This window comes from Rhinopithecus bieti, unplaced genomic scaffold (assembly GCF_001698545.2).
Source record: "Rhinopithecus bieti isolate Rb0 unplaced genomic scaffold, ASM169854v2 scaffold_33432, whole genome shotgun sequence".
Classification (NCBI taxonomy): domain Eukaryota; kingdom Metazoa; phylum Chordata; class Mammalia; order Primates; family Cercopithecidae; genus Rhinopithecus; species Rhinopithecus bieti.
Genome location: NW_016814481.1, coordinates 934,456 through 945,781, shown reverse-complemented (window position 1 = coordinate 945,781; position 11,326 = coordinate 934,456). Strand labels below are relative to the sequence as shown.

The 11,326-nt window shown below is 49.8% G+C and overlaps 1 long non-coding RNA gene across 1 annotated transcript in view; it reads left to right on the top strand.

Moving 5' to 3' along the window:
- The first annotated feature begins 2,437 nt into the window (after window positions 1–2,437).
- The window catches only part of LOC108514769 (uncharacterized), a 19,677-nt gene continuing 10,788 nt past the window's right edge, over window positions 2,438–11,326 (top strand). The window contains exons 1-3 of the long non-coding RNA XR_001881328.1: window positions 2,438–2,516; window positions 2,762–2,918; window positions 5,976–6,068. This is a non-coding gene — a long non-coding RNA (uncharacterized LOC108514769). The remainder of the gene's footprint in view (window positions 2,517–2,761; window positions 2,919–5,975; window positions 6,069–11,326) is intronic.

Here is an 11,326-nt window from a genome sequence, read left to right as displayed (position 1 = left end):
CTTGGTGGCATTTTGTCACTTTCTTGCAGCTCTCAGTGTCTTCCCCTTTTGCAAAGGCGTCTGAGCTGGGTGGTGCCGACGTCCCGATAAGGATGGGGTCAGGCGTCTGGGGGGCACTGGGAGGACGGAGGTCTCAGAATCCTTCCCTTGACTTTGGATGGGTGGGGAAGGGCAGGGGAGGAAGGGGGCTTATTTAGGCCGGGTGCCCACCCGGGTCAACCCCTCCTCATGCCTCTGGGCCTCTTCTGTTGTGGGTTTGTGGGTTCCCGAGAAATAGGGCCATGGATGGCGCTGCCGGTCCCAGCCAGTCCCGGAAAGAAGCGACGGGAAAGCGTTGGTGAGAATCCGTCCATCCCCAGGGCTCTGTCCCTCGGCTGGAGCTCTCCCTTGCACTTCTTTCAAGTTTGCAGCTCCTCAAAAAATTAAGTGTAGAGTGACCCTGTGATCCAGCCATTCTGTTCCTGGATATACACCTGAGAAAACTGAAGGCAGACACTCAAACAGATACTTATGTTTGTTTGTTTGTTTATTTGAGATGGAGTCTCGCTCTATCGCCCAGGCTGGAGTGCAGTGGCCGGATCTCAGCTCACTGCAAGCTCCGCCTCCCGGGTTTACGCCATTCTCCTGCCTCAGCCTCCGGAGTAGCTGAGACTACAGGTGCCTGCCACCTCGCCCGGCTAGTTTTTTGTATTTTTTAGTAGAGACGGGGTTTCACGGTGTTAGGCAGGATGGTCTCGATCTCCTGACCTCGTGATCCACCCGTCTCGGCCTCCCAAAGTGCTGGGATTACAGGCTTGAGCCACCGCGCCCGGCCTACTTATGTTTATTTTTATTTTTTGAGACGGAGTCTCACTCTTGTCCAGGCTGGAGTGCAGTGGCGCGAGCTCAGAGCTCATTGCAACCTCCACCTCCTGGGTTCAAGTGATTTTCCTGCCTTAACCTCCCGAGTAGCCGGGATTACAGGCACCCACCACCATGCCCGGCTAATTTTTGTATTTTAGTGGAGACAAGGTTGCACCATGTTGGTCAGACTGGTCTCAAACTACTGACCTCAAATGATCTGCCTGCCTCAGCCTCCCAAAGTGCTGGGATTCCAGGCATGAGCCACTGTGCCTGACCTCAAACAGATACTTGTACACCCATGTTCATGGCAGCAAGGTTCACAATTACCATAAAAAGTGATTTTTAATTCAACCATATAAAGGAATGAGGCTCTGATCCAGGCTACAGCGTGGATGAACCTTGAAAACATGATACTGAGTGAGAGAAACCAGACACAGAAGGTCACCTAGGCACAATTCCATTTATATGAAATGTCCAGAACAGGCAAATTCATAGCCAGAAAGCAGATTGGTAGTTGCCAGGGGCTGGGGAGGAGGAAGGAGGAATGACTAGTAATGAGGACGGGGTTTCCTTTTGCGGTGTTGAAAACATTCTGGAACTAGATAGAGGCGATGGTTGCTCAATGCAGTGAATATACTAAACGGCGCTGAACCATGCACTTTAAAAGGATCTATTTTATGTCATGTCAACCTCACCTCCATTAAAAAAAAAAAAAAAAAAAAAAAAACGGCCGGGTGCAGTGGCTCATGCCTGTATTCCCAGCACTTTGGGAGACCGAGGCAGGCAGATTGCTTGAGTCTAGCAGTTCGAGACCAGCCTGGGCAACATATCGAGACCTCGTCTCTACAAAAACTCCAAAAATTAGCTGGGCATGGTAGTGTGCACCTGTAGTCTCGGCAACTTGGGAGGTAAAGGTGGAAGGATCGCTTGAGCCTGGGAAGCAGAGGTGGCAGTGAGCCGAAATCACACCACTGCACCGCAGCCAGGGTGACAGTGAGACTCTGTCTCAAAAAAATAAAATAAATACATAAATAAAATAGACCAGGCATGGTGGCTTATGCTTGTAATCCCAGCACTTTGGGAGGCTGAGGTAGGTGGGTTACTTGAGGTCAGGCGTTCGAGACCAGTCTGGCCAACATGGTGAAACCCTGTCTCTGCTAAAAATACAAAAATTAGCCGGGCGTGGTGGTGCATGCCTGTAATCCCAGCTACTCAAGAGGCTGAGGCAGGACAATTGCTTGAACCTGGGAGGCAGAGAGGTTGCAGTGAGCCGAGACGGCGCCACTGCTCTCCAGCTTGGGCGACAGAGCGAAACCCTGTCTCAAAAAAAAAAAAAAAAAAAGTCTGAGTTTTTCACAGCTGTATCTCTGACACCTCTAAACACTTCAGTCGTCGCTTTTGGTTTTAATTTCCTTCCCCACTTTGTTTTTCTTTACTTTTTTATAGAGACAGGGGGTCTCATTGTGTTGCCCAGGCTGGTCTTGGACTCCTGAGCTCTAGCAATCCTCCCGCCTCTGCCTCCCAAACTGTTGGGATTACAGACGTGAGCCACTGCACCTGGCCTATTTCTTTCCCTTTCTGTGTCTTTTCAATTTTTTTTAAAACAAAAAGAGCAGTCTCTTTGATCCAGAGCTTCACGGGAGGGTGAGACTGTGGCTCCCAGGGTCCTGCGAGTGAGCGACTCATTACATTTTACACCTGGGCACCTCCCTCTCCCTACCCAGCTCTGAGGCTTCAACCAGGCGACAGCAGGAAGCAAATTTAATTTCACCCCCATCCCTACCAATATAGGTCCTTTTGCTGTTGCTTTCTACTTATGGAAATGGCCCTGGTTTCCTTTTGTGGTGGTGGCATAAAAGTTCCTTCCCAAATAAATTCATTTAAGTTTTTTGTTTTTTTTTTTTTTTTTTTTTTAAAGGAAAAGCAAGTTGATTGAAGGAAAAATCTGTGGTCCGGGGAGATGTTCCAAATCCTGGAGGTGGAGAGGAATGAATGACGTTTGTGGCTTGCAGATCAACTCCCCTCAGCGGGCGTGACGTCATTGCAGCCAAAATTGTCCTCCACGCACTGCTACGGTGAGTCAGGGGGAGAGGGGCCCCTCTGGGCAGATGGCAAAAGGCATTTTTGAGTGTACAAGGAAGCATTTTTCTGAGAGCATTTCCTGTCGGTACCCTCCTATCTAGGGGTGAAGGTGTCACTGGGGCTTTCTGGGGCCTTTGGTGTGGGTCTTAGTGACAAAGTTCAGTGGCAATCTGGCATTTCCCTAGTGGAGTTGTCACTCCCACGACAGCCTCTCATGCCAACTTCTGTCCAGCTCTGGGCACCCCAAGGGCTGCCTGCCATCCACGAGGTCAGGCGGCCCTGACATTGGCAAGAAGATTGACACCCACGCTCTGTGCTTCCTTTGAAACAGACTCGTTAAAATTCCAGGCCAGACAAATGACCAATAGGCCGATGAAAACATGCTCAAAGTCACCAGTCATTAGGGAAATGCAAATCAAAACCACAGGCCAGGTGCGGTGGTTCACACCTGTAATTCCAGCACTTTGGGAGGCCGAGGTAGGAGGATCACTTGAGGCCAGGAGTTTGAGACCAGCCTGGGCAACATAGCAAGACTCCATTTCTATAAATAAATGAATAAACAAATAAAAACCACAGTGAGATAGTACCTAACACCCATTAGGATGCCTACTATCAAAAAAAGAAAACAAAACAAAACAAAAAACAGAAAATAGGTTAGGAATGGTGGCTAACAACTGTCATCCCAATGCTTTGGGAGGCCAAGGAGAGAGGATCACTTGGCCCAGGAGTTCAAGACCAGCCTGGGCAACAAAGGAAGACTTCATTTCTAAAAATATTTAAAAATTAGCTGAGCATGGTGGCACGCACCTGTAGTCCCAGCTACTTGGGAGGCCAAGGCAAGAGGATCGCTTGATCCCAGAAGGTCAAGGCTGCAGTGAGCTATGATCGTACCATCGCACTCCAGCCTGGGCAACAGAGTGAGACCCTGTCAAAAAAATAAAATAAAATAAAATAAAAACAAGCAAAACAAAACAAAACCCCTTAAAATTGAAACCGTTGTGGGCTGGTGGTGACAATGTAAAATGGTGCCGCCACTGTGGAAAACAGTATGGAGAGTCCTAAAAAATTTAAACATAGAGGCTAGGCCTGGTGGCTCACACTTGTAATCCCAGCACTTTGAGAGGCTGAGGTGGGTGGATCATTTGAGGTCAGGAGTTCCAGACCAGCCTGGCCAACATGGTGAAACCCCATCTCCACTAAAAATACAAAAATTAGCCGGGCGTGGTGGCGGGTGCCTGTAGTCCCAGCTGTTCGGGAGGCCGAGGCAGGAGAATCACTTGAACCTGGGAGGTGGAGGTTGCAGTGAGTGGAGATCGTACCACTGCACTCCAGCCTGGGTGACAGAGCCAGACTCCATCTCAAAAAAATAAAAGATAAAAAAAATTAAACATAGAATTGTCATATGATCTGTCAATTCTACTTCTGCATATACACCCGAATTGAAAGCAAGGTTCAAAGAGACATCTGCACACCTATGTTCGCAGCAGCATTAGTTACAATAGCCAAAAGTTGAAAGCAACCAGTTTCCATGACAGATGAATGGATAAACAAAATGTGGTCTATCTATGCAGTGGAATATTACTCAGCCTTAAAGAAGAAGGAAATTCTAGTATATATAACATGAATGCACCTTGAGGTGCTAAGTGAAATAAGCTTGCCACAAAAGAACAAATCCGTACAATCACATTTACAGGAAGTAACTAAACTCATCAAATTCATAGAAACAGAAAGTAGAATTGTGGTTTCCAGGAACTGGAGGGAGGAGGAACAGGGAGTTGTTTTATGGATACACTTTTAGTTTTGAAAGATGAAAAAGTTCTGGAGATGGATGATGGTGTCGGTGGCAACTATGAGAATTTGTTTTTTCTGGTTTTTGTTTTGTTTTGAGACAGAGTCTCACTCTGTTGTCCAGGCTGCAGAGCAGTGGCACAATCTCTGCTCACTGCAACCTCCGCCTCCCGGATTCAAGCGATTCTCGTGCCTCAGCCTCCCAAGTAGCCGGGATTACAGGCGCGCACAACCACTCCTGGCTAATTTCTGTATTTTTAGTAGAGACAGGGTTTTACTATGTTGACCAGGCTGGTCTCAAACTCCTAATCTCAGATGATCTGCCCACCTCGGCCTCCCAAAGTGCTGGGATTACAGGTATGAGCCACTGTGCCTGGCTGAGAATTTTCTTTTCTTTTCTTTTTTTTTTTTTGAGACGGAGTCTTGCTTTGTCACCCAGGCCGGAGTGCAGTGGCTCGATCTTGGCTCACTGCAACCTCCGTCTTCTGGGTTTAAGTGGTTCTCCTGTTTCAGCCTCCTGAGTAGCTGGGACTACAGGCGCACACCACCATGCCTGGCAAATTTTTGTATTTCTAGGAGAGACGGGGTTTCACCATATTGGTCAGGCTGGTCTTGAACTCTTGACCTCAAGTAATCTGCCCACTTTGGCCTCCCAAAATGCTGGGATTACAGGCATGAACCACCACGCCTGGCCTGAGAATTTTCTTAATGTAACTGAACTGTACACTTAAAATGGTTAAGACAGAACATTTCATGTCATGTGCATTTCACCACAACTTTTATACAGGCTGAAGGACAGGCACAGTGGCTCACTTTGGCAGGCTGAGGCAGGAGGATCACTTAAGGCCAGGAGTTCGAGACCAGCTAGGCAACATAGCGAGACTGGCCCCCACCCTTGTTTCTACAAAAAATGTTTAAAAATTACCCAGGCCTGATGGCACATGCCTATGGTCTCAGCTACTCGGGAGGCTGAGGCAGGAGGATTGCTTGAGCCCAGGAGGTTGAGGCTGCAGTGAACTATATGGTTACACCACTGTACTTTGGTGAGATCCTGTCTCAAAAAAAAAAAAAAAAAAAAAAAAAAATCCAGGGCCAGAGGGCTCAGAGGAGACTGGGGCAGGAATCCCATCCTGTGGGTCCTGGCAGCTGACCCCCATGTCTCCTCCACAGTAGGGGGTGATCAGGCCCTCCAAGAAGTCAATACCAATTATATCCCAAAGCCTCTTACATGTCTCCACCTGGACCTCTCTGTCTACCTCCAGACATCCACCTGCCTCTGGACCTCACCCAGGGACGCTGCTATGATCACTGAGCCATTCAGCAATATTCCAGCCCTTTCTCCCTCCAGGTACAAGGTAGGAAGGCATTGCTCCACCCACTTGTGTGGCCACGTGACTTGCTCTGACCAATGGCATATAAGCAGGTTTGACACGTGTCACTTCTGGGCAGAGGCTTGAAGAGCTGCTGCAGAGCGTGCTATATGTTCTTTTTCTTCTGCCTTGGCAACGGGCAACATGCCAGATGCTGGCTGAGTGAAAAGTGAAACCTCTGATGTTTTAAGCTCTTGAGATTTGGGGCTTAAAGTAGCTGGGACTACAGGTGTGTGCCACCATGCTTGGCTCATTTTTTCCCCCGGCTTGTTACTGCAGTAGAACTGAGCCTTTCTTGAGTCCAATGTGGCAGCAGAATCTGTAGATGTCACTCATCCAGTCCTCTCCTGCGCATGATGATGGTCTCATATCATTAAGCTCTAGGGCTGGAATGAGGCAAGGTGGATGTTTGACTTGGGAACAAAATTTCAGGGGGTGTCAAAGAACTCAAGAACTTTGTCCTGAACTCATAAATATTATTTTATTGTGATATTTTGTAAAAGTCAAGACTAATGCAAAACCATGATGAATAAAATAGTAACATACACACACACACAAACACACACACACATCGGCCAGGCGCGGTGGCTCAGGCCTGTAATCCCAGCACTTTGGGAAGCCAATGCAGGTGGACTGCTTGAGGCTAGGAGTTCGAGACCAGCCTGGCCAACATGGTGAAACCCCGTCTGTACTAAAAGTACAAAAAATTAGCCGGTTGTGATGCTGCACGCCTGTAATTCCAGCTACTTGGGAGGCTGAGGCACAAGAATCACTTGAACCTGGGAGGCAAAGGTTGGAGTGAGCTGAGATCACACCACTGCATTCTAGCCTGGGCGATAGAGTGAGACTCCATCTCAAAAAAAATTATACATACATAAATAAATAAATAAATAAATAAATAAATAAATATATGAAAGAGACAAGGTCTCACTTTGTCACCCAGGCTGGAGTGCAGTGGCACAGTCACAGCTCACTGCAGCCTTGACCTCTTGAGCACAACCAATCCTCCCACCTCAGCCTCCCGAGTAGCTGGAACGACAGGTGTGCACCACTATACCTGGCTAGTGCTTTAATTTTTATAGAGATGGGGTCTTGCTATGTTGCCCAAACTGGTCTCGACCTCCTGGGCTCATGTGATCCCTCTGTCTCAGCCTCCCAAAGTGCTGAGATTATGGGCATGAGCCACTGCTCCTGGCCTACACTGTCCTAGTCTATTGTTAGAAGCAAGTTATTGGGTCCAGCTCAGGATATCACACAGAGTGCAGACATCAGGAGGTGGGAATCATGGAGGAGTCTTGGAGCCTGTTTGTCTCACATTTTCTCCTCAATATTTCTGATTTTTCTTTCTTTCTTTTTTTTTTTTGAGATGGAGTTTTGGTCTTGTTGCCGACTGGAGTGCAATGGCAGGATCTTGGCTCGCTGCAACCAACCTCTGCCTCCCAGGTTCAGGTGATTCTCCTGTCTCAGCCTCCCGAGTAGCTGGAATTACAGGCCCCCTACCACACCTGGTTAATTTTTGTATTTTTAGTAGAGACGGGGCTTCACCATTTTGGTCAGGCTGGTCTCGAACTCGTGCCGTCAAATGATCCGCCTGTCTGGGCCTCCCAAAGTGCTGGGGTTACAGGCGTGATTCACCACACCTGGCCCCTTTGCTGATTTTCATCTGTACTTTTCACTGTAATAAACCATAACTGGGAGTAACACCACTTTTCTGAGATCTGTCAATCTCAGCAAATCATTGACCCTGAGGTTGGTCTCAGGGACCCCCGACACAAGCCCCATTTCCCAGCCACCGTCTTTTGCAATCTTCATTGCCCTAGTCACCGAATGGCATATTCTTATCCATTTGCTATTTCCTGCCTCTCTCTTCTGGATCAAAGGCTCCGGAAGGTCGAAAATTCATCTGTCTTTCCCATGAGAGGCTGAAGAACAAAATGATCAGGGGTCAAGTCCTGGCTCTGTCACTTTTTTGTTACTGCTGAGTCCCAGGCTGGAGTGCAGCAGTGCAGTCACAGCTCACTGCAGCCTTGAACTCCTGGGCTCAATCAATCCTCCCACCTCAGCCTCCCTTGTAGCTGGAACTACAGGCACATGCCACCACACCCAGCTAATTTTTATTTGTTGCCCAGGCTGGAGTGCAGTGGCACAATCTCAGCTCACTGCAATCTCCACCTCCCAGGTTCAAGCGATTCTCCTGCCTTAGTCTCCCAGTAGCTGGGATTACAGGCACCTGCCACTACGCCCAGCTAATTGTTTGTATTTTTAGTAGAGACGAGGTTTCACCTTGTTGACCAGGCTGCTCTTGAACTCCTGACCTCAAATGATCCGTCCGTCTCAGCCTCCCAGAGTGCTGAAATTACCGGCGTGAGCCACCGTGCCCGGCCTGAAGGTGAACTTTTAAGTGTGTTGGTTAATTTATCTCCTCAGTAGCTAGAGCAGGGTCCAGGTGGCCAGGATTCAGTCAAAAGCAGTTGATTAAGGAGACTCCTCTGGGGACTTTGCGATGGAGAGGCAGGAGGGTCCATGAGCGGGGGTGGGGAAGAGGAGAGGGTACAGAGGCCAGCGGATGAGAGAGACACCAGCGAGCGTGGGATGCCTGCCCGAGGCTCTGGCCACGCCCATGCCTTGCCTGTCCCGCTAAGGTGAGCGGGTCCCTCTGTGCTCTCCCCGGCAGGAGGCCTACAGGAGCTGCAGAGCTGAGTAGACAGGGAACGCGCTGGGGAGGCCAAGTCCCACGGGTCTGGGCTTCCAGGAGGAAACGTGTGGGAGGTTGGGGCGGGCAGGGCAGCTGGAGCCGGGGCTGTGGTCGGGCGCCGGCCAAGCCCCAAAGAAAGCCTGGTTGGGCAGCGTCGGGTCTGGCCTCGCCTGGGAGGATGCCTCCCTGCTACTGGGGCGCCCTGGAGATGCCGACTTTGCTCTGCACCCCCAGGAGGAATGTGACCCCTCCCCACCCAGAGCCTGGAGATTTTCCACATAAGGCTTCGGGGGTGCTCGTGCCGCATGAGTTCAGGACAAAGGAATCAAAAGCACATGGAGTGGATTCCCTAGGGAGGAGAAATTCTGGAAATAAGACCAAGAGGAGGACAAAGGGGCCCGGGGGTGGGGCGGGGATTGGGAGGCAGCGGGAGAAGGTGCCTGGCTCTGAGCGGCCTTAGACTGGGGACACATCTCCGCTGGGGATGAGGACCACTGTGGCCCCGGACCGCCAGGGCAACTCCCTGGACCTCTCTGAGCCTTGTTTCCTTTCTATTGGCCCAGATACTCAGGCAAAATACTTGGGGTCCTCCATGTCTCTCTGTTTTCTTTCTTCTCTCTCTCTGTTTCCTTCCTTCTTTCTTGTCTTTCTTTCTTCTTTCTCTGTCTTCCTTCCTTCCTTCCTTTTTTTCTTTCGCTTTCTTTGCCATCCTTTCTTTCCTCTATATCTCTCCTTCCTTCCTTTCTTTCTCCTTCCTCCCTTACTTCCCTCCCTCCTTTCTTTCTTCTACATCTTTCTTTCTTTTTCCTCTATCTCTATCTCTCCTTCTTTTCTTTTCTTTTTTTTTTTTTTTGGAGATGGAGTCTCGCTCTGTCGCCCAGGCTGGAGTGCAGTGGCCGGATCTCAGCTCACTGCAAGCTCCGCCTCCCAGGTTAACGCCATTCTCCTGCCTCAGCCTCCCCAGTAGCTGGGACTACAGGCGCCCGCCACCTCGCCCGGCTAGTTTTTTGTATTTTTTTTTAGTAGAAACGGGGTTTCACTGTGTTAGTCAGGATGGTCTCAATCTCCTGACCTCGTGATCCGCCCGTATAGGCCTCCCAAAGTGCTGGGATTACAGGCTTGAGCCACTGCGCCCGGCCTCTCCTTCTTTTCTTTCTCCTTCTTCCCTTCCCTCCCTCTCTCCCTTCCTTTCTTTCTTCCTCTCTTTCTTCTCCTTCTCAGGTCTCACTTTGTTGCCCAGGCTGCTCTTCAACTCCCAGGCTTCAGTGACCCTCCTGCCTCTGCCCGGCAAAGTACTGGGATTACAGGAGTGAACCACCATGCCTGGCCTCTATCTCTGCCCCTGTCCCTTTCTCTCTTTCTCTCTCTCTCTCTCTCTCTCTCTCTCTCTCTCGTATCAGCAAATCCCAAGGGCTCTATTTTCAAAATCTATCCAGCATCTACCCACTTTTCACCTCCTCCACGGCCCCTACCTGGTCTGGCCCCATCAACTCCCCCTTGGCCTGGTGCAGGCTCCTCTGCCCTGGTCTCCTGGCTCCTGCCCTTGCTCGCCCCCTCCATGCTTTTCTGTCAGGGCACGTCCCTCCTCTGCTCAAGGACGTTCCAGGGCTCCCACCTCACCCAGTGCAAAAGCCAAATTCCTCCTTGTGGCCCACAGGGTCCTGCAGGATCTGCTCAGCACTTATCTGCCCTCACCTCCTCCTTCTCTTCCCTTTGCTCATTCCCTTCAGCCATGCCAGCTTCCTTGCCTTTGGGCAAGCTCCTACCTCAGGGTTTTGCAGGGCAGTTCCCTCTCCACTTGTGGCACCACCTCCTCCTCCAGATCCCCACATGGCTTTCTCTCACCCCCTTCAGGTCTTTTTATTTGTTTGTTTTGTTTTGAGCTGGAGTCTCACTCTGTCACCCAGGCTGGAGTGCAGTGGCACAACCTCGGCTCACTGCAACCTCCACCTCTCGGTTTCCAGTGATTCTCCTGCCTCAGCCTCCCAAGTAGCTGGGATTACAGGCACGCACCACCACGCCCAGGTAATTTTTGTATTTTTAGTGGAGACGAGGTTTCACCATGTTGGCCAGGCTGGTCTCGAACTCCTGACCTCAGGTGATCTGCACGCCTTGCCTCCCAAAGTCCTGGGATTATAGGTGTGACCCACTGTGCTTGGCCCAAATCTTTTATTTGTTTGTTTGCTTTTAAGGAGATGTAAATATTAGTTCTTTATTTCTCTTTTTTCTTTTTATTTTGAAACAGGGTCTTGCTCTGTTGCTCAGGCTGGGGTACAGTGGTACAATCTCGGCTCACTGCAACCTCAACCTCCTGGGTTCAAGTGATCCTCCTGCCTCAGCCTCCCGAGTAGCTGGGACTACAAGTGCACACCATCACACTTGGCTAATTTTGTTTATTTTATTTTTTGTAGAGATAGAGGTCTTGCTATATTGCCCACACTGGTCACAAACTCCTCATCTCAAGCGATCTTCCTGCCTCAGCTTCCCAAAGTGCTGAGATTATAGGCCTGAGTCAGCACGCCTGACCACCCTCCTAGATTTTTCTTTT